We start from the raw sequence: 23,094 nt of genomic DNA, 5'->3' as shown, positions 1-23,094 counted from the left end.
TCAGCACAAAGTTCTGCCACACTGCGGGGAAAGTCTGGAGGCTCGCGATGACTCAGACACAGATAATTCTTCCCCTAATAGCACTGAATCACGATCCCAGCGGCTAGTTGTCGCCCCTGCTTCCCGAGGGCCAGCGCTGCCGCAGATCCAGTTAGGGGAAGCTGTTGACGCGCACACACGGATACACACACGAGCACGCATCCATACGTGCAGGCGTGCTGGGGATGCATTTCCAGCCGACTCCGGCACCTGAGCGCTAAGCCTCGAATCCAGATTTATACTCGGATATCCTTCCGGTGGTCCCAACCGCGCGTGCTTTACCAACCGCTCGGGGTGTGCGTTTCACCTAACTTCCTGCTAAAGGCGCTTAGAGGAGTCCAGGCGCAGAGTATCTGTAGATTAACAGCAGATCAAGATGGGGTCCCACTGGGAAGACTTCAGAACTAGCGTTTTACTGGGTTTCAGTTTTAAAATATCACTTTTTCTTCTTAAATCCTTGAAAAGTTCCAGTGTGATTTTTGTATTTCAAACTCCATTTTCTCATCTCAACTACTCCTCTCCGTGGGCCAGTTAGTTGCACTAAGTCTGGGAATAGAAATTCCAGTTTGACCCCAGAAAGCTTCCATGGGGTGGGGGGAGGGGGTGGTGCAGAAGGAGAAGGGGCGGGAGCGGGCAGATGGAGGGGAAGGCGGGGAGGAGGCCGGGGGAGGCTCTGGGAGCCGGAGCCCCCCACCGCGAGCCCGCGGTGACGTAGATCTGGGCGCGGGGTGAGGCAGCCCTCGCCCACCGGGCTTCGGGCAGTGTTCCGCTGACCTCGTGACGATCCGCGGTGGACATGGGTTCCATCCAGGACCCGGACTGCGCTCTCGGGGGAGGCCGCGCCTCAGTCCAGGCGTTACCTTCTGCCGTGGCATTTCTCTCGGTGCCTAACGTTCGCTAACGTAACCGGCTGCTGCAGCTCGGGGCCCTCTCCAACTTAGGGCATTTGCAACAGAAACTACTCCGGACGAGCGCCAAGGGAGGGGCTTGTGCCTGCAAAGCTCTACGCTCAGCCAGGGGCCATTCTGCATGTGTGCAATGTGAGTGCAGCCTGCATGCATGTATGATGTGTGTGCGTGTGAGTGTGTTTCCACGCAGGAAGGGGCTGGGGCGGGGGGGGAGAGACAGGGAGGGAGCGAGAGGGCTGAGAAACTTCGAGAGAAGGATCCTTGTTTATAAAATATGATTAATGATTTGCACTGACTCCGAGAGCGGGCTTGGGGAAGGTCGTTGACAATTCTTACTGCTTTCAGCCTGAATGCCTAAGTGCGATGTATTCTTGATCAGATTTAAGTCCGATTCACGAAAAAGTATTGAAGTGCCCACCATTCTTTATCATGCAGAGTAAACATGCACGAATAAGTGTGACGCATTGCAACTGATGACGTGGATATTAATGTCATCCATACAGAGACATACAGTCACACATATATATTTGTGGACGCCCAAAGAGATTAAAATTTGCTTTAATATTTTGTGGTCATATTTTGAAATGGATGTGAGTCCATGATGAAAATCCTTGGGTCTGTTTAAGACAACAGTATTGCAATAATAACTTCCACGTGTGGAAAATTGACAAGTTAGACCCAACAGTCAGTGAGCAAAACTTACGCACTCCTCCTCATAAAATTGTGATTTTCCTGACTTGCCTTCTTTCTCTCACCCGCTTATCACCCACATATGATTTCACTCAGGGCCACGCGGATTCTGCAATAATATTGATACTGTGCTTTTAAGAGGTTTCCTTTCTACCGGCTTCTTTACAATGCATGCAGAATCTGAGAATGTAACTTGAGAGGCAGGAGGTACATCCTGGAAAATGGCAGCTTGAGGGCCAGGACGGTTTTGTTACTGTTGAGATCGCCATTCCCGAGACCAGCGTGTTTACAGCACTGTTCGTTTGTCAACACACGATTTAAAAAATGGCATAAAAACAAAATATCTGAGTTCTCCTACCACTTCTGTAATATACTTAGCGTTGTCAAAATGTCAACTGTTTAATATCTTCAAATATTTTAAGTCACCACCAAAGATTAAGAACACTGTTTCTGTAACTCCCTAAAATCCTCCAAGAGAAGTTCATTTTGGAGTGTCTAAGTAAATTAGAATATTTGGGTGGAAAGAAGTCAGCAAGTCGAATGGACTAATGTTTGGATATATATTGGTTATTTATAATTTTATAACAAACAAGAATTCTGGTTAGTGAAATAGATGGAGAAAAATACTTATTTTCTCTTGTTATTGTCCAATGAATTATTTGTACAGGATGTGAGGCTCTGTTCCTTCAAGCTAAGGAAAATGGCATTTTAATGAAACAGTGTTTAATTGCTTGTGTGCCTAAGTCAGGCAATGGTGTGTGGTTGTTGGACATTTAGATCCGAAAGGTTCCTAAGAGACTCCACTAAATAGTTAAAAGTGAAAAACAAACAGATACAAAAAAAGAGAATCTTCTAAAAGGCCTTGTCTGTCTGAAAGCTGGAAGTGAAACTGTCTATAGTATAAAATCTAAGACACACTAAATATATTTATTAAATATGCATGCTCAAAAATTTAAGTGCACTACTTATTAATGAATATTTAATGTTAAGTCTCTGCGTGAATTTCTTGGGATTTTCTAAATTATATCTGAGAAAGGAGAGTGACATTGTGTACCTAAGACCAAGAATAACCTTTAGCTCTCTGAACTAACTTAACTTTACAGATTTCAGAGTGGATTAGAGATATATCTGATATAAATTGTCAACCAGTAGTCCTCAATAAAGGCTGTTTTAAGAACAGTACATATGCTGCCTGCTTTTATACCATTTGGAGTAGGTAACAATTTCACGTATAAATGGAACACATGCGTGCAATCCTAACTTGCTGTTTTTTCCTGAAATCTTTCCCTTTCGTAGAACCTGGGGACTCAGAGATTACAACTCTGTGTTTAGATTATGGAGGAAGAGAAAACAGCCCATCAGCATGAGTGGTTCAGTATGGAATTCAGCATATGGTGATCCCGTGCCCTGATGGGAGGTGAAGTTGTGATTATATTCTAAATAGTCCTTACAAAATGGTTTCAGCCTGCTGGAATCTGAACCTAACCAGCAGAGTATTTTTCATCTTGGTGTTGAAAATGATTTCAATTGTTTCTTAAATTTTAATTCTCTGGAAGGTGATGAATACTGTAGTAGTGAAATAGACACTATACATTTCTCCTAAACACACACAGACACACACACACACACCATTATCTCTAATGTGATCCTTGCCCAGGTTCTCCCAGCTTCTCACTGAGCTGCTTCCTCTGGGTCCATCTTTTGTGTAACTTTAAGAATTTGGGGTCAGTCTGTGTGGGCTTAGTTGGTCATGGTATTTGCATGTTGTTTGAAAGACTTTTGTGACGATTTCTTCATCTTTCCATGGTATCTGAGCCTGAAGGCACCTTTTTAAGGTACCTACCTGAATTTTTCAATAGTTTGATAATCAGCCAGTCATCTCTTCCAGATCTGTGCAAAATGGACCCAGATGCACGTACAGAGAAAGCCTTCCTTATCTTCCCCCATGCCAGAAACCCTAGCCTTCCCAGGGAATCGGCTGTTTAAACAATCTGTCCTGGTTTCCTGCTCAGAGGAAAACTCCACGATGACCCCCTAACCCTATTCTCATTGCAACATGGGTTCTCTTTGACTTTGGGCACCTATTTTGGTTAACGACACAGATGTCATTAATAACTTTCAGTCACAGTGTTTGTGCAGATCCTCAGTGGAGGCCAAAGCATCGTGGCAAATACACTCTCAGTCACCAAGGATTCACAGGCATGCTGTCTCACAGTCTGCAGTTTGGGATGACTCCATCAGGAATTCCCAGCAGGTGGAGGGCCCGCAGAACTGCTCCTCATTTCAACTTTAATCGAAGGGTCTCGGCAACAGCTGGCTGCAGCAGAGCTGGTTCAGAATTCCCCAGATGTGGTTTGTGACAGCATGTCTTCATGGAAGGAGAGGAAGTAGGCCACAGAGCAGTCTTCACTGAAGGAAAGACAAGTTCAGCGAGGACCCCTTCTTGGGAAAAATCCTCGGTACCTCTTGTTATAATCCCCACAGTATGTTAATGACTTAACAGATAGGTTGTTATTAACACCAGATGTTCGTACAGCAGCAAAACCATCGACTTTCTCTGCCCCCGAGTCTCGTTATGTGTCCCCATGCATCACTGATTCCATGTGCACGTCAATGCAAACTTTCCTGAGAGAAGCGAAAATAAAATACGGGAAGCTGCGACATCTCTTTGGTGGGTTGTCATAGGCACTTGTAAAGAGACCGAGGTGAAAACAAATGCTCAGAAACCTTTGCCTGAGGTTTCATCGGGCACCTTACAGAGTACAGTTTGAAGGAAAGCAGAATTCGGCATTTACGTGGTCGATGGTATTAGAATCAGCACAGTAAGAAAAGGAGCTGTCAGGCTATGGATGAGTCAATGTCATAATTAACGAGTCAAGACATTTTGTTGATGAGAGCTGGGTATAATTTTTTTTAGTGGCTTTTTATTACATAAAATCGACATACAGTTTTGCTATGTCTATTTTTAGGTGTTCGATTCAAAGGCATTAAGTACATTCACAGTGTTGAACAACCGTCATCACACCACCATCCATCTCCAGAACATGCTTTATCTTTTAAAACAAACTCTGTCCCCGTCAGCCACTCCCCACTCCCCTCCCTGCAGCCCGGGGCCGGCACCCTTCTACTTTCTGTGTCTGTGAATTCGACTCCTCCAGGGAACCGTCTGTCAGTGGATCCCATGCCATCTGCCCTTCCGTGTCAGGCTCAGCTCCTTGAGCATGGCACCCTCAAGGTCCATCCATGCAGTAGCACGCAACTAGGTGCAATTCCGCCTTCTCTGTAACAACTGTAGTGTTTATACATGCAGGTGGGCAAGAGCTTGGCCAAATAAACTGATTAACCAAGTGACCATAATCTCAACAAAAACCATTCTCGAAAATGTATCTTCTCTTCTTCTGGCTGTCTTTGCTTGGCTTTGCCTCCTTAGAAGTTTCAAGAGAAATACGAAAGGAAGCTGCATCTTCTTACCAAACGCAAACCCATGCAGCGGAAACTACACAAAGCAAACCTCAGGCTAAGTTGAAGTTAACTACTTGATGGTTAGTATTTTCATGGTTGACTGATGACTTATAACCAGGCTATATCCCCCTTAGAATGGAGGAAGCATATTAAAAATCAGAAAATTAAACATTAAAACCAATAAAAACGAACAGTGAAGTTGATATACCAGGCACCTGAGATGTGTTCAGGAAGGCAGCCAGGCTTCTGGCTTGAAGGAAAAGCACTGGTTAAGAGGGTCTGTCTTTCTGGGGTTGGAACCAGGGCTCCTGTGTGTCTTGGGGGCCTTGGGGCCCGGCTGTGAGCCAATATTCAGTTCTAGGAGGTGTTTTGGTATGCCCCCCAATAGATGGAGAATCCATGGCATTCATTTTAACCTGGGGGCCAAGATGACATTTTTGAGGGAGACAAGTGGTTGAATCTTATTGAATCACTAACTTGTACTCACTGAGCCACCAAAAAGCTTTTGCTCTTCACAGCAGCATCCTGGTGATCGGGTCGAGTGGGGACTTGGGGGAGTCGTGTCAAATCGCTGAGACAGCTTATACAATGAAGCATTTTAAAAATATTTCAGGTAGGCCGTCATCATTGAAAGCGCATGATGACAGAAGTTAGACAATTTTGAAATTCTGGTTTATCACAGCAGTGCCTGCTTTCCCTTGTTCATTCCACATTCCTTACTCTAAGCCAAGGACTAGACTAGGTGCTTATTTAAAAAGAATATTTACTATATAGGAACTTACATTTTATGTCTTTTAATCCTCACAAGAGCCCTACGAGGTAGGCGCCACTATCGTCCCATTTCACGGATACCCAGCTGGGAAGGCTGACGAGCCCAGGGAGAGCATCACTAACCCACCCACCAACCAGAGCACATGGCCTCGGCGACTTCACAGAGGATTCTAAGGTGCAGCTTCCTAGACCCAACACAAAGAGGGAATACTGTTCTTCAGAAGATTTTCATGATCTAAAAAATGAGAAGTCCATTTTTCCACCCAAAAAAAAACGTTATATCTAAGTGAAATTTCTCCTACACTCTCTCAAAAAGAAGAGATTTCAGTCTGTAATGGACTGCATTCCCAACAATAGTTTTACCAAACCAAAAAAAATATCCGTACAGTGTTCCTCACTATATTTTGGAGGTGAGACTATCAACCTATAATTTAGGAAGAATTTACGTGAATTACCTGATATACAAAGTGGGAATTCCACTTCAAGTTATTAGGAACAAGAAAAATGTGCAATCACTTGAAATTGTTTTAGTAGTGTGTTCACGTGGACAAATTCTTTTCTGAATATGCATGTTCTTCCTCATCATATAGCTACTGATATAATCAATATTATAAAAGTATACATTCCTTTAATACATTGTTTTAAAATAACTGAAGACATCAGAAATGTTATCCTAAACTGTATTAGTACTCTTGGAAAGGGGATCATTTTTAGACCCATTTGATTTTTCCTCATTGATTTTCCTTTTTTTCTTTCAACTGTCCAAGTCATTTTATTTTTTTGTTATTGTTGTTGAAGTACAGTTGATTTGCAATGTGATGTTAATTTCTGCTGTACGGCAAAGTGGTTCAGTTTTAAATGGCTCAGTGATAAAGAATCCACCTGCCAATGCAGGAGATGCAGGAGACTTGGGTTTCATCCCTGAAATAGGAAAATCCCTTTGAGAAAGAAAAGGCAACCCACTCCAGTAGTCTTGCCTGGAAAACCCCATGGACAGGGGAGCCTGGCAGGCTGCAGTCCACGGGATTGCAAAGAGTCGGACATGACTGAGCGACCGAGCACACACACATATGTACGTGTGTTTATATATTCTTTTTCATAGTATTTTCCATTATGTTTTATCCCAGAATATTGGGTATAGCTCCCTGTGCTATGCAGTAGGACCTTGTTAGTTATCCATTCTGTATGTATAGTTTTGCATCTAGTAACCCCACCCTCACTGATTTTCAAACACTTGTTTGTCTCCATAAAATTCCACTAGTATAGTCGAGCCTAGCCAAATCTCGGATTTAAACCCTAAATACTGCAAATGTTTAAGAAACGTTTCCATTGAATACCTGATCTAGAGGTTTTCCACTCGTTAGGAAATGTAGGCTCCACCCCCACCAGGCTCCTTGACCACATCCCTGCACCCAAATCAGATTCCCTTGGGCCACAAGACCCTCTGGCTGCAGAACTTGTCAGCACTGGCTTCTCCCTGGCTAACTCCGAACTACCCAGCCCTGCCTCCTGCCGCCGGCCAGCCCTCCCCATGGTCCTGGGTTGGCAGGAACTTCTGGGGCATTTGAGTAAGACGACACACACTTTCTTCTTTATTTCCTACGGCTTAAGCCCTTTGGTTTCTAGAAAGCCTTTATTTAAAATAAATACAGAAAAGATGTGTTACACTGTGAGTTACAATACAATACAATCATCCATTAAGTACCAAACTCTGTTCAAACAAGGTTCATGGACAGACTTACAAATTTACAAAAGCGAGGAAATTCAGAGAGGAGGGGCCACCATTCAGCGGGATCTCCCCGTTGTGCAGCCAAAGTGGGCCAACAGACAGCGGCTTGTGGCTTTCTCTTTTTCGCTCGACTTTATCATACTTCAGTAAAGTGGGGTGGAGGTAGAAATAAAGCAGTCCTTAAAATGAAATGGTTTTCTCTGTCATGTCTTTTTTTAAAAAATATAACTTATTCCATATTTACTGGGCAGAAAACAATATTCCACTTTTCAACCCCTCCCCTACACTTTCTTGAGTTTATTTTTACAACTGAGCTTATCTAGTTGTTTATGTTGGGGCTTTCTAGACTGAAGCACAGAAATAACGTTTAGGCAAACTGATCGTAAACTTCCATCCTAGGTCTTCTGTTCATTAGGACACATCACTAAAACATGGTTTTAGCAATATTTCTCATGGTAAAAGACATTTCTTTAGAACAATACAAAAAAACGTCTAATGGGAAAAAAAAATACCTGTATCTGTAAAGTATTATGTAGATAACTGTTAAATTTCATCTTATATTTTTATCTTAGTTTTGAATGCAAAGATATGCTTACAGTTACCTCCAAATGAACATTTGATGAAATTGTCTTTCAATCCCAACACCACCAAAGGATTCTGAAAGTTCAAGTCTGCACTGGAAGAAGCTATAAAGGAATCAATGTCTCTCTGCGCCATGACACATCATTGTGCTCCCTGACTTATCATTGTGCTCCCCGACTTCACCCTTCCTTGCTGTGCAAAATTACAGGTAAGTTGATGGTGTGAACACACGACTTACTCATTCCAGTACTATTTTAGTCTTGATTAACCAACAGGGAATAAACACTGAACATCTACACAAGGGACTGTAAAAAGGTTGGTCATCTAATACTCGGAGAAAAAATACAGAAACCAAGTAAAAAGCAAAATTTTTGCTCAATAAACACTGCATGAAACACTTATTTCCAAAATGTGATGGGAATTTCGTATGTAGGTCTTGTCCATGTTCAAATGGAGTCATAAAAACCTCATGACTGCTCTCTTTCATGTGGGGAGATACCTACCTTCGAACTCAAGAGTTAACAGGTAGAGAATGCCATAGACAAGAAGGTAGGAACCATGAATTATAGATGATTTTTTACAAGTGAAAAAAAAAAAAGAGTGTTTATTGTGGGATGTCTAATCTTCCAGCGACCAAGGCATGTTGCTGTTTTGAGTCTGTGGTCCCCACACCAGCTACAATCAGGACAGAAGACTATCATATTCCTTCTGAAGTAGAAGTACAGAGGTTGTCTATGGAATTACAATTATTACACATGCTACATTTTGGAAAGTTTATTCCATTTAGTTTATTTCTGCTCACAGTGCAAAGTGAAATGACTCATAACTATTAACTCCTTTAAAAGCTGAAAACTCATAGCAAAGTGGTTATGTTTATTTGTGGTGCCGTCATTTAGAAGCAGAATTGTCTTGAATTCATATAAGGTGCTTAAGAATCGTGTGTCTAGGAGTAGAGCTCTAAAAATCCATTTGTCCCATGTACACAGGAAAAATTTTCCTCCAGTTGTGTTGCTCTGCCCTGTTATGAAAGTTTAAGGCAGAATAATATCCTTGTTCTGGGCTCCCCAGGTGACTGAATCCTGCCACCAATGCAGGAGATGGGTTTGATCCCTGGGTCAGGAAGATCCCCTGGAAAAGGAAATGGCAACCCACTCCACTATTCTTGCCTTAAAAAAAAAAAACAACCCTTGGACAGAGGAGCCTGGTGGACTACAGTCCATGGGGTTGCAAAGAGTCAGACACGGCATGAGTAACTGGGCACACATGTCCTTGTCGCATGCTCTATAGTTTCTAAACTGGACATAGAGAAATTTTAATAAAGAGTGCTGATTCTTTCTCTAGACAAGATTTTCTTGCAAAATATGGCAGTCAGTGATGAGCTGCAACTTTGGAATAATTCCTGGAGGACTCAACTCTCTCCGCCAGTGTCAACGCCACGCATGATAATAACCTGAACACTCTTCAAAAAAGACAAGGAAAAAAAAAGCATGATATTCAACAAAGTTTAAGAGACTAGTGGAACACAAGAACAGCTGACCTTAAATACACACACTACCAGGAAAACCACATGCACACTGTAAAGGCCGGGGTCATGGGGACTGCGGAAGGAAGGTGGCCTTCAGGGCACTGGGCAGCCACCAAAGCACTTTCAACCACAGAATGACATGATCAGTTATGTTCCTAAAGATCCAGTGAGAAGGAAGATTTGGTGGCAGAGAAATCCAATAAGAGCTAAGTGCTCACCAAACTTGAAAATCAAAATCCCGAGGTTGAGGAGAAGATGGGGGTCCAGAAAGGACACTGGAAAGGAGAGAGGAAGGCCTGCGGAGTGCTGTCTGGGGGCAGAAGAGGCCGCCTGGGGAAGAGAGAAGGGCCGAAGGGGTCAGATCGCGCCGCGCTCGGATTCAGAGGCCTGGCAGAGGCTGGCGGTGAGACCCTCCATGGAAGGGCGCTGGGGTCCAGGCCGAGGTCTCTCTATCGCTGCCGTCCTGATGAGTGTGTCTGACGGGACGCAGAGGTGTCGGAAGAAGTGACGACAGGGCTCCGGAGGCTGAGGACACACAAGGCACCAGGCGTCTGGAACACCGCCGTCGGCTCCCGGTGCGCGGCCACTGGGGCGGACGCGGCTGGGGAACGCGGCCCGCACAGTGCCTGCGCCCTGCGCGCCCAGGGACCGCGTCTCCAAAGGCCCGTCCCGAGGCCCTGCACGTGCTGGCTGCTGGGCCACCCGCCCCAGCGTTTGTCCTTCTGTCCTTCAGGCCTGAGACCCATCCTGACGCTCACTCCAGACCTTGCACCACATTCTGTGGATGTCCCTGCTGCGTCCTAATGAAAATGCCCCCAAAACGTAGAACTGGAGCTGTATGTTTTCCTCTCACCAAGCTTTGGCCAACCTCAGGACCTGGATTCTTCTTCTGAACCACAGACTAAAGGAAATTTAAATTAAAAAAAAGAGTTTAAAAGAAGACAAGAGAGAGAAGCAGGGATGCCTAAAGAAACCAGAAATAAAACGTTACTACATTAAGTTGCAAATATATATATAAAAACCTTTCTGGAATAATAATCTCCCCAAATGTCAAGATTAAGGGAGATAGATTTTTTAAAACTTTCTGGGAGTCCCCTGGCAGTCCAGTGGTTAGGACGCGGTGCTTTCACTGCCGGGGCTCAGGTTCAGTGGCTGGTTGAGGAACTAAGCTCTTGCAAGCCATGCAGCGTGGCTAAAAAGACAAGGAAAAAACATGTTAAGATTTTTGTTTGTGTTGGACAGAAAAAAGAAGCATTCATATATGTGTTCAAACTTTAGGAGCAACAACTTGAAAAGGAATCAAAATGAGGAAAATTTGCTCAAAACTAACAGAAATTTGGAGAAATCATGATAAACAGAAAATACACGGAGTCAAAAGGGTTTATATTAAGATTGAAAATAAATGAGAAGTGAGAGTCTAAGATCTAGTTATATGCTATTCATGAGAGACAACTATAAAACAAAACAAGAAGTATGAAAGAATGGACATCCAGCAAGTATTAATACAAATGAATTAAATGTAATAATAGAAACAGCAGATAGAATAGAGTTTATGATGAGCAGCAATAAAAGGGATAGTTCAAACTGGTAAAAGTTACAAGAAGATTAAAGTCATGGATATTTAGATGCCTAACGCTATAAAGCAAGCACTAAGAAATATCAAGAAAATAGACAAATCATCAGTTATATTAAAGGACTTAGCACACATCTAACAGAAATCGCAGGGTGAAGAAACAAACATAGTTGAAAATGACTCAATTCATAAGGTTGAGCTCATATGCAATGTTGTAGCTAATGAAGGGAGAAGACACCCTCTCTTCCAATAGCTAGGAAACAGTCATGTTAAAGAAGAAGAAAAAAGCCAAGGAAAATTCCAAAGTGCAGAACTCATACAGGCATAAATTGAACAAAAATTTTAAATACCTTATATAACATAAATGTAAACATTTTTAAAAGAAAACCCATTTGAAAATTACTAACTACTTAGAAAAAAAAGAAATAACAGCTCTGCATATCAAAGTCTTCAGTAGGAATACGTTTATTATAAACTACGTGAACTAAGGTTTCAACTCAGGAAGCTGTCTAAAAAAATGAAATAAAATCAATCTTGAAAAAGTAGAAGAAAAAGAGTAAAAGCCAAACAATGAGGTAGATAAAAATAATAGTAATCAGTAATTGAGTTCAACGGAAAAACTAAAAAAATTAACAGATAAACATTGGCAGGTCTAATCAAGAAACAGAGAAAATATGCATAATCAACCATTCAGTTCAGTTCAGTTCAGTTGCTCAGTCGTGTCCAACTCTTTGCGACCCCATGAATCGCAGCACGCTGGGCCTCCCTGTTTATCACCAACTCCCGGAGTTCACCCAAACTCATGTCCATGGAGTCAGTGATGCCATCCAGCCATCTCATCCTCTGTCGTCCCCTTCTCCTCCTGCCCCCAATCCCTCCCAGCATCAGAGTCTTTTCCAATGAGTCAACTCTTCGCATGAGGTGGTCAAAGTATTGCAGTTTCAGCTTTAGCATCAGTCCTTCCAAAGAACACCCAGGACTGATCTCCTTTAGGATGGACTGGTTGGATCTTCTTGCAGTCCAGGAGACTCTCAAGAGTCTTCTCCAACACCACAGTTCAAAAGCATCAATACTTTGGAGCTCACCTTTCTTCACAGTCCAACTTTCACATCCATACATGACCACTGGAAAAACCATAGCCTTGACTAGAAGGACCTTTGTTGGCAAAGTATTAGGAATAAAAAATATGAGAATAATTTTAATTATAGAAGAAGAATGTGTTTATATCAATAAATTCAACAATCCAAAAGAAAAAATTTTTCCAAAAATTTTTAAGGAACATAAGTTACCAAATTTGGCTTAAAGAATAAGTGGCAACCTTCAATAAATAAGTGATTACAAGAGAATTAGGAAATAAAGCTAGATCTATTTTAAATGCGTAAGATTAAATGGTTTTATGAGGTTGGCTCACTTAAAATTTTTAATTTTTAAATTACAGAAGAGATGCTCATTTGAAATAAAATAGTCAAACATAGGTAGGTATATATAGTAAAAAGATTAGCTCCCCACCCCCTCCTTTATCCAAATGCCAATGCCTAGGATTAACCCCATTAACTACAAACAGGCAAATATGTCTCTCACTATGTACATGGTCTTCGCTGGTGGCTTTGATGGTAGAGAATCTGTCTGTAGTGAGAGAGACGCAGGTTCGATCCCTGGGTCAGGAAGATGAATATGTATTTTACAAAAAGGAGATGTTGTGGTACATCCGCACTTACTGTTTAACTTCAGCCACGTATCCTGACATCATCCGTGGCGTGACATACACACAGAATCCATCTCTGTGGATGCGCCACAGTGTACTGTGGGATACTTATGTTCAGTGCTCCCTGGCTTCAAAAGATGTAAATATCCACAGACGGTCATTCGACAACCTGGAAAAATCTCTTCCGCCAGACTGTTTGGGGAAAAGTCTCCATGTGAAACAAGAGATCAAGTTCCTCTCTTGGCTGCCCACAAGCGCTGGGGGGATGATCAAGTCCAGGGTGCAGACTAATAGTGGAGACCAATTTGAAGTAAAAAATCTCCGGGTTAGCTTGACCACTTAAAAAATATACACGTACCCACCTAAACCCTGCCTTTTTTTTCCTGTATAAAAAATTGCTGATCATGTTTCTCCTTCAGGTCAGGACCAACCTACGCCTCCTTCTGGGAGGACTGAGGCAAGTTCTCTCCCCCAAGCGTCTACCATGATGCTCCCAGTTCAACCACTGACGAGTGTTCACTTCGTCTTTCTGCGTGTTCTTCTCCCCCCAGATCATTCACTGAAGTGCAAATACCAAGAGCGTGTCCAGCCATGTCTTGATGAGCCATGATCCCTTTCTGAGGCCTTGGGCTGAGAACTAGAGAGAATGAGATCCTTTCTTGGAAGGACACATGTGGAAAAGCAAGCCATCAAACATGGGTCCACACTGTGGGGATTCTACCAGCTGCCTATGGAAGGTCACGAACAGCAGTCACAGGCTCCAGGAATGCTGAGAATAGGACCAATTTATCTGACTCTTTGTGACCCCACAGACTTAGCTCACCAGGCTCCTCCGTCCATGGGATTTTCCAGGCAAGAACACGGGAATGGACTGCCATTTCCTTCCCCAAGAAGACCGATTAAAGTTTTTTTACATTGTCTTCACAATATCCCCAGGTTTATTACAAGGGATATGAATCATGTGTGGCCACTGCAGATCCTGTTTCAGACCTACATTCTCTTCCTTTACCGTTTTGTTGGAATTCTCTGGCCATCCAGCTGTTAAGACTCTGTGCTTTCAATGCTGGGGCCTGAGTTCAGTCCCAAGAAGGGGAGCTAAGATCCCGGAAGCTGAGTGGCACAGCCAAAAAACAAACAAACAAACAAACAGAAAAAAACGTTTTGTTGGAATCATCCAAAAACCATGCTTCTCTGCTTCACATTAAAAACGTTAGGATGTTTTCAACAAATGGTGGTGGGACAGTTGGATATGAACATTCTAAAGATTGAAGGTAGACTCCTTCCCTAAGTATACCCCAAAATTAACTCAAAATGGATCATAGACATAAATGTAAGTGCTGAAACTATAAAACTCTCAGAAGAAAATACATATTAAATCATCATGAACTTGAGGATGGGCAGTCTTCTTAGATATGATGCCACATGCAAAAGCGAAAACAGGCAAATTAGATCCAACCGCAGTGACCACAGACACTATCAAAAAAGTGAAAAGAACTCACAGAATGAGAGAAGATATTTGTAAATCATATATCATACTGATAAGGGACCTGTGTATGGTATATGTAAGGAAGGCTGACAACTCAGTAATTCAAAGACCAATAATGCTATTTAAAAATGGGCAAGGAATATGACTAGATATTTATCCAAAGAAAGTATGCAAATGACCAAGAAACACAAGAAAAAATGCACAACCTCAGTAGACATTAGGGAAATGCCAATCAAAACCACAACAAGATACCATGTCGTACCCACCACGAGAGTTAAAATGAAAAGACAGATAATAGCAAGTATGGACAAGGATGTGGTGAATCCTCACTGCTGGTGGGAATGTAAAACGGGACTGTCATTTTGGAAAATAGCCAGACAGCCCCTCCAAAGGTTAAACACAGAGTTTCCACGTGGATATTCAAAGAGTCATTACTCATAACAGCCAAAAAGAAGAAACAGTCAAAGGTGTTCCTTTGACTGTATATGATGAATGCATAAACAGTATATGGTATAAAAACACAAGGAAACACTATCCGGTCATGAAAAGGGAATGAAGCTGACATTCACACCATAGCCTGGATGTTCCTCTGAGCAGCGTATGATGCTTGGGGGAGGCCAGGTACCCAAAGCCATATGGTGGATTCTGCTCTCACAAAACGTCTAGAATAGGCAGATCTGTAGAAAGTGGAAGAGGGATTGCCGGGGGTGGGAGACTCGGGAGAAAAGGGGAGGGGATGCTGACAGGTGTGGGGTGGTGAACAGGTGTGGGTTCCAGACTGACGTGACGGTTGCACTCCACTGTGTACATGACAAAATGTGCCGAGTGCGTACTCAAACACTGCATGCACACGCGATGCGCAGCTTTAACAGGTGAGTTTCGTCACATGTGGATTGTATCTCAATAAGGTTGCTATTAAAAAAACGTCAGGGTCATCATCAGTGGGCTTGGTCTCTTATGCACAAAAAGGGGTTTAATGGCCTGAAAGACAGTGTATCTTCCTAGGTATTATATTATATTACAAATAATTTTTTCTCACGTGTGCCCTACTTCCTTGATCTTCTGGCCATTTAGAGAAGGATCAGTATCACAGCTGTGAAGAGAGACAGCCTGGCACCTGAAGGAGAGAGATGGAAGGAATGGCCTCTTGCCCTGGCTTTGCCATGACCAGCTGAGTGACCTTTGGAGAGTCACTTAACTTCTCTGAGCCTTAACTCATCTGAAAAATGAGAAGCCAGAACTAAATAAATTCACCCACATTATAATTCCGTCATTCACATTTAAAAGGGCACATGTAAATATAAACATAATTATGAAAGTAAAACATATTGTATTTGTTATATTTTTTTAGTATGTACCAACGTGTGAATCAGTGTTTTTCTTGTATGATAGGTTATATTAGTGTTTTACCCTGGTATGTTTCTCAGTTCTTCCAGAACACAAGAATATTTAATTTTATTAAATATTTAATCCATCATTATTATTTTATTAATAATTTAATTTTAATATTTAATCCCTTGAAAAAATATTTTAAGTGTTGAATTGCATGTATTAAAATGTGATAACTTGATTGAAATATAAGTCTGTTAAAGCTACAAATACAGATGCAAGACATTTGTGATTTTTCCAACCCCTAGGTCTTTTTAAAGTTGGAGTTTTCTACAGAGAGTTAAGCTTTCTTTGTTTAAACGTGTTCTTCGTTTTCAGATTGACTATAGTCCTTGGCGCATAGCCTCGATTCTCACAATGTCTGTGCATGTGCTAACTTAATTTACACAGACACAGAAAAAGAGGGGCTCTTAGTACATCTGTCCCAATAAAAGGGAATAAGTAGAAAAATACTTCATCCTGCACTTTGATACGCAAAACCTGATTATATGCAATAGGTCTGCACTAATGACAAGACGAAAGCTGCGGTAAAATAATTTATGGCATACATTCAGCCATGTTCCAGTGAAGGGAGTAGTCACATGGTGATGACTGCTTTTAAATTTCCAAACCAGGGAACTCTGATCTCCATGAGGCAGAGAGAACACTTTAACGAAAAAGGTGTTTTTTAATTGAAGTATTTTTAGTGTGTACATTCGAAATGACATTCTATCTTAATGAGCTTGAAACGAAAGTCATATATTTTAACCTTAGATACAAAAGAGGAAAAAGACATGTCCAAATAACCAGTTTCCCTAATTAAAGACCAACTAAGCCACATATTAAAGAAGTGAATGAAAATATAGTTGAAGATCTAAAAACTGTTCACTATGGCAAGAGTCTTGGTGGATCTGGGACGGGAGGCCATCAAACATCTACCCACATGGGCCTCCATATGTTTGTTCATTAGGATCGGAAAACTGATTTGGAGGTCATAGTGGGCCTCAGATCCAATGCATCCAGAAGTGGCTTTTCCTCTAGGAGGAAAATAGCCCCTTGCAGCTTGAAGAGGCCAGATAAACACTGGTTCCTTGCCTATCACTGTGTGCAGTTACAGGCAATCACTGGTCTAAAGACGTCCTTGTGTGTGCTAATTATTTCTGCAACTCAGAACACATAGAGATGGGATTAGGAAAGGAAGAAATGCACACGTGATGTCAGGAGGGCTATAGTTTTGCCTGGCTTCTTCATTGTCTTTGTTATTTAAATATCCTGTTGTGTAAGTATAAAGACAGGAAGTGAGTTATACAAAACCTTACAACAGCAGTGTTAAGTTTCAGATAAGCAGATCAAGCCCAGGGTTTGGGGAGCTGATATATATTTAGTTTCTTGAAAAGTGCTAAAAAGTACTCCATTTATCCCTGGGAACAAGATTTTCAATATTTCAAAAGAAGTTTTGACAGTCCTGCATAAATATTTTCTGGGTAATAATTGCCGCTTGGGCCTGTAGCAGCAGACTTTAATTATTTAGCTTCTGCTTTATTTGTGTTTCTTTGAAAACACTTAAATCTTGTCTTCCACGGTGAGAGAGAGAAAGAGGTGGAATAAATGGGCAACACGAAATACACTGCTCATTGTTTCTGCCTTGGCTCTGCTGGGTTTCCATGCTGATCAGGATCTCTGGGTGCACAAGGAGATCCCCTTACATCCACCCACCACTGGCGGCTTGCCGGCCAAAACGGCCGCCGTGTGGGAGCGTTTCCTCTGGTGCTCAGAACCCTCAACTCGAGAGAGAGGAATGTTGAAAAAAATCTTCTTCCTCTTTTAGGGAGAAGAGTCCCCTTCTGAGTCTTTTTCTGATTGTTGGTTCATTTTTCCATTTAAATGTCCTTGGCAGCATCTTGAATTACATTCTGATTTTCAAAATCTATACGTTTTCTTCAGTGGAGGAGTATGAAATAATTGTGGTTGAGAGAACAGAATTCAGCTTCCCCACTCTCGTCTTTGTAGGATAAACCGGATGAAATGTAGGAAGATGGCATGGGAGGGGGTGCACTGATTTTTTTAACACAAAAAATATAAACGGTGCTCTTAATTTATAAGATATAAAAGCAGTTCTTTTCATTGTCCTGAGTGAAACCCTGGACCCGGAGGAGGAAGTGGAGGGAACTAGAAAGGGAGGTTTTATGAGTTTCCCTCGGTTTCTGAGTTAACACTCTGCTCCCCACCCCCTCCTTCCATGGGGTCATGAGATGAGGTTCATTTTCTGCTGCTGAAATGCTACAGCCTCCTCCCAGGATGCTTTATCTCTGCAGCCAACTCAAGTGATGAATAACTGTGTGTCCCCGACTTTAACACCATGAATGTAACTTAAGCTTGAACAAACAACCTGTTTTCTTTCAAGTTTATCTTAGAAAGATCACAAAATTCTGATGAGATTGAAAAGAACCATAAAATCCAGCATCTAGGGGTGGGAGAGAATTGGCTATGTTTTGCTGTCCTGGGTACAGGCTGACCGTTTGTATTCAGCCAAGAATTAGTTTGTCAACAAGCTTTATTTAAGACCTACTACCTTTTAAAAGTCATTTTAAGATTTGAGGAAGAGATCCAAATGTCCTATTTCAAAACAAAAGCAACAACCTAATTTCTTGCCACTGGCTCCCCTGCCCTTTTTTTTCCTTTTTGTGTTACCGGGTAGGAAGACTGTTATTTTGAAAGCCCTGTGCACATCTATGAACAAATCTTTTCAAGCAGCCATTTGTATGAAACGTAAACTTAATAAGCTTAAGGAGAGCATTGTCCCATATTTGGCTTGAGAGCGGCCCACCCCCCTTCAAGTGGCATTAGTGAAGCCCAGCTTTAAAAGCTTAATGAGCGGGCACGTAACCCGCAGTAGGTAGCCTTGTTAGAAACTACAATTTGGTACAAAGACTGCTTTTTTATTTATTTGATTTGCTGATTTCTCAGAATTAGGTAAGCTGTTGCTAGTCGTATTGATTTTATGCTAGAATCACTTGAAAACGCTGTTTGGATAGCCGTGTTCTAGGCATCTTAGCTGAATCGCTGTTTCTGGGTTTTCTCAAACATTGGGGAAACAAAACAAAACAAAACAAAACAAATCAATGGTCCTTTGGCCACTTGCAATCTTATCTTTATTTCACTTATATAACATGAAGCTGCAGACAAACCCTGCAAACCCTAAACTATGTGGCCGTGAATACAGATATGGAGGCATTACGTTTACGATTGGATTTTAATAAACACTCCCTTCCAGTTATGATTCCACTTTGATTACAATTTGTTCTAGGATTCCTACCCTTAGTCTTAATGAGATAACAAATGTATCCTTTAAGTATTATTTAATGGCCTTTAGGTTTGACACACAGACGATTCTTGTGTCTATTCACGGGCTTTGCAACAGAATAGTCGACTTTATCCCTAAAACTGTCAGACTCCTCAGAAAATAATAACTCCTGACATTTGCAGAGTGAAAATAGAGGATTAAAGATCAGCTGTTAACTCCCCAAATGAGTATTCAGTGTAAGAGTATTCAGTGATTCTTTTACCCATCTTATTTAACTCAAATTCTCTGCTAAAGTCAGGACAGGTTGAGTCTTTCCCTTTGGGCCAGGGTGGTGGGTGGGGTGCAGGTAACATTAGGATGACGTGGCCAACCAGATTTTGGAGTAAAATCAGAGATTACAAGGATGGCTACCTGGAAAAGTGGCAGACTTGCAGTTCTGCTGAAATGCCATTAAGACTTCAGAGAAGTTAATGATTAACTTTAAGAACTGCAAGGCCCGAATCTCAGCCTAAGAAGTACAAAGGCTGAGACTCACCACGCAGTCTGGACCCCTCTCTGCTGTCAGGCCCCAGCCTCTAAATGGGAGCACTGGGGGCTAGGCTCCAAGGCGGCCACGTCCCAGGAAGCAAAGATCATCTTCTCTCTGTTCTGAGTTAACACTGGGAAAGATGATTTTTCCTGCAGACTTCAGAATAGTTGCCGGCTTTCATCAAATGCTCCCTAACATTCTTTGTCAGCAGATCTTTCACAATTCTCTAATAGTTTTCACTCATGGCAACCTATTAAGAGGCTACTTACACACACCAGATGACACGGTTAAAAACTGCCATATCCTTTTGGAACTGGAAATAGCATTTTAAACTCTAAGGCTAAAAAAGAGCTGTGTGCCTATTGTCTTGGCCGCAAGAGGGGACATTTCTTTTGCTAGAGGTTCTTGCAATGCAATAAGTGGCACAGCTGACGTTTCTCCTGCACAATAACGTCCCTTCCTTCCTTGAAAAAAAAAAAAAAAACTGATTTGCTGTGTTCGAAACAACTTCTTCCTGCCCTTTTGACAGGTTTTAGACGTCTTTGACCAATTTCTGTGCTATAATGTACACAGTTGATTCCAAAAGCTTAATTTTTCCTTGCTTACTGTCTCAGAGGGTATCACGGGTTTTATTGGCACCTCTGTCCTGGGAACAAGAGCGCTCGAGGGGGCCTCCCCGGAACTGCACGCCATGGGGCAGGGTGCACACACCTCTTGCCCTGCCAGGACGGCAGCACATGGAACACACACGGCATCCTGCACACGCCCCAACACTCGCCCCACACTCGCAGCCAGCACAGCGTTGTGGTCATTCTTTACACCACCATGTGCAGGCTCACAGGAAAAGTACACTTAAGCCACCAGGAACTGTGGTCATAACAAACTGCTTCTAATGACTCCCAGGGCATTTCTTCTGTTATTTCAATAACAATGCCAATGATTTCTAAGAATCGGAACTCATATACTGCTTTCTTTTTATTATTAAAAATATTTTTTACATGTGCACACTGCTCTGTTTCTCTCTTTATGGCTGTGCTGGGTCTTTGTTGCTGCAGGCGGGCTTTCTCTAGTTGCAGAGGTGGGGGGCTCCCTTCCAGTTGTGTGTGCGGGCTTCTGACTGTGGTAGGGCTTCTCTCCTTTCGGAGCACCGGCTCCAGGCACACGGGTGTCGGAAGCTGCAGCTCGGGGGCTCAGTAGCTGTGACATGCTGGCTCTAGGGCACATGGGCTTCTGGGGCTCAGCAGTTGCGGCCTCCCAGGCCCTCGAGTGTGCAGCAAAGCCATACATTTTTAACAGCCTTTGAGAAATGGTAGCTACTTATAAGCTGACCCCTCAGAGTCTCTTTTCCAGGCTCTGAGAGACACAGCTTTCGTGGGAGCTGTTGCCAGCTGACACCAGGTTATTAACCCAGAGACACACATGTGAACATGTTTGAACACAGACACCTCTTCTTGTAGGAAACATTCAGCCAGAGTTCTCTGAGCGCTGATTCGTGGACTGGGGGAGTCCTGTGGGGAGGGGGAGAAGCAGAGGTTCGGGTGGCTCCAGGTGCAGAGGAACAGCCTTTGGAGCGCATCAGGCCCACAGCCCATCACGTGAATCGGAGGCCTTTCCCTTCACAGAGCTGCTCCTGAGCCGGGAGGAAACTGCGTTCAGCTTGGCTCAGGTGAGAGCTCCCAGACAATAGCCTGGAGGGTTTTCCCCATTTATTTTGAAGGCAAGCAGATTCCTAGAATCTTACGCCTGGGAACACTGGTGTGATAGGCCGAATCCATGTCGTTCGTAAAATGCTTACTAGAAATCCTTCTGAACATACTCGAGAGCCCCAAGAAACTGCAATGATTGACAGTGAGACAAACAATTATTTCATAGGGGTCACTGTGACAGAAGCTGGCATATCCACTTTCTCAATCTATATTCTAATTTCTGTACTGCACATCTTACAAAAAAAAAACCCCACGCCAACAGTAGAGATGGGGCCTTCCTTGTTGCTAGAAAACAGATGTTTAAACTGTGGAGATGAATATTTGGCAAATGTTAGTAATTTGGGCCACCGTTTCGGCATCTCTCTTCTCCCCTACCCCAACTGATGACACCTGCTCTAATATTATATGTCACCAAGACCAGGCAAAGAGCTTTCTAATGAGGCTTTCTTTTTTATAGGTAGATCGCCAGGTATGTCAGTTTTTCGCACCATCAAAATTCCTGAAATGATTCCAGCGAAGCAGATATTTTCAAAGGCTGACTTGAAAGAACCAATTTTAACTTGTGGGATGAGCATCTCACCAGGACAAACTTGGTCTTCGTATCAAAGGGGACTTGCCTGAAAGAATGAACTCTGTTAAATTTAGAAGAGGAGTATTAAGTGGATTTTAGCATGTCTTTTTGGAGTAGGAAATGGCAACCCACTCCAGTATTCTTGCTTGGAGAATTCCATGGACAGAGGAGCCTGGCGGGCTCCATGGGGTCGCAGAGAGTCAGATACGACTGAAGCGACTTAGCACAGCACAGCTGATCACTGTTACCGGGAAACAAGCTCTAAGGGACAGGATGTTAAAGTCACTTTAGTTCTCTAAAATATAACTGGAAAATGGGGTTAAAAGCAATCTTTGGGCATGAGAAAAATTGCTGTCTTAAAAAAAAATCCAGAATTATATTGAATAAATACCAAAGGATACTCAGTGACTGTCAAGACTAATAGGCCAATGAATACCATTTTTAAAAAGCATTGAGTGGTCTGTCTTAGGACACCAGAACCTCAGCCCCTGGGTCCTGTTGACTTGAGGTTGCTGGAGACAGCTAAGGGTTTTCACCTTAAATCAGATAGAAATGAAAAATTGACAAGCACACAGCAGTACGTACACACATGATGTAGAGATGACAAGGCATGCAGAATTCAAGTCCATTTTGCAAGAAAAGTGCCCAGACATGTCACCAAAGTTGGGCGAGAAAGATGATTTCTCAGCTAACATCACAGTTCCTACAACAGGCTGTGATCAGTTTATATTTACCAAAGTAACAAAATAAATGATTAATTAATCTTTAGATGTTACTATATATTTTTTGTATTTAGAAAATCTTTGCAGACGGCTAACCTAAAAAAAAAAAAAATCACAGATGCCTTTAAAGGAAAAGGCCCGTTCACCTGCTTGTCAGAGGTTTTTATCTTTCCATATTTTTTCATATCCCTTGAAGACTGATCAGTGATGCTTTCACCAAAATACAATATATCATTAAAAAGGATTGCAAATACAAAGAATGAATACTATTAAGAAAAGCAAAACCCAGAAGCCTGTTCATCTGGTTCTCAGGTGGCTTTATAGGCAGTTTTCTTATTTTAGAAACCATGCTAAAGAACCATTTATTAATTAATTTGCTAACTCCTGAAACAAAATTCCCCCAGCGAGTGGCTGCCTTGCAGTG

The 23,094-nt window shown here is 42.3% G+C and overlaps 1 protein-coding gene and 1 long non-coding RNA gene across 7 annotated transcripts in view; one reads left to right on the top strand and one right to left on the bottom strand.

Moving 5' to 3' along the window:
- ZNF516 (zinc finger protein 516) overlaps nt 1–978 on the bottom strand; it is a 108,818-nt gene extending 107,840 nt beyond the window's left edge. Inside the window, exon 1 of the mRNA XM_060405505.1 lies at nt 814–978. The gene's annotated coding sequence lies outside the window, so the exon portion shown is untranslated. The remainder of the gene's footprint in view (nt 1–813) is intronic.
- On the top strand, nt 800–16,069 carry LOC121817724 (uncharacterized). Of its 6 annotated transcripts, none has more exons than XR_006057765.2 (5): nt 800–1,079; nt 2,934–5,179; nt 5,908–6,045; nt 8,253–8,389; nt 13,536–16,069. It is a non-coding gene; the product is annotated as an uncharacterized LOC121817724 (long non-coding RNA). The 6 variants fall into 6 exon arrangements; XR_009598240.1 differs by having other exon boundaries at nt 2,934–5,712; nt 8,172–8,389; XR_009598237.1 differs by having other exon boundaries at nt 2,934–6,045.
- Nucleotides 16,070–23,094: the final 7,025 nt, after the last annotated feature.

This window comes from Ovis aries, chromosome 23, assembly GCF_016772045.2.
Source record: "Ovis aries strain OAR_USU_Benz2616 breed Rambouillet chromosome 23, ARS-UI_Ramb_v3.0, whole genome shotgun sequence".
Taxonomy (NCBI): domain Eukaryota; kingdom Metazoa; phylum Chordata; class Mammalia; order Artiodactyla; family Bovidae; genus Ovis; species Ovis aries.
The sequence above is the reverse complement of the archived record's forward strand: the minus strand, read 5'-3'. Positions and strand labels throughout refer to the sequence as shown.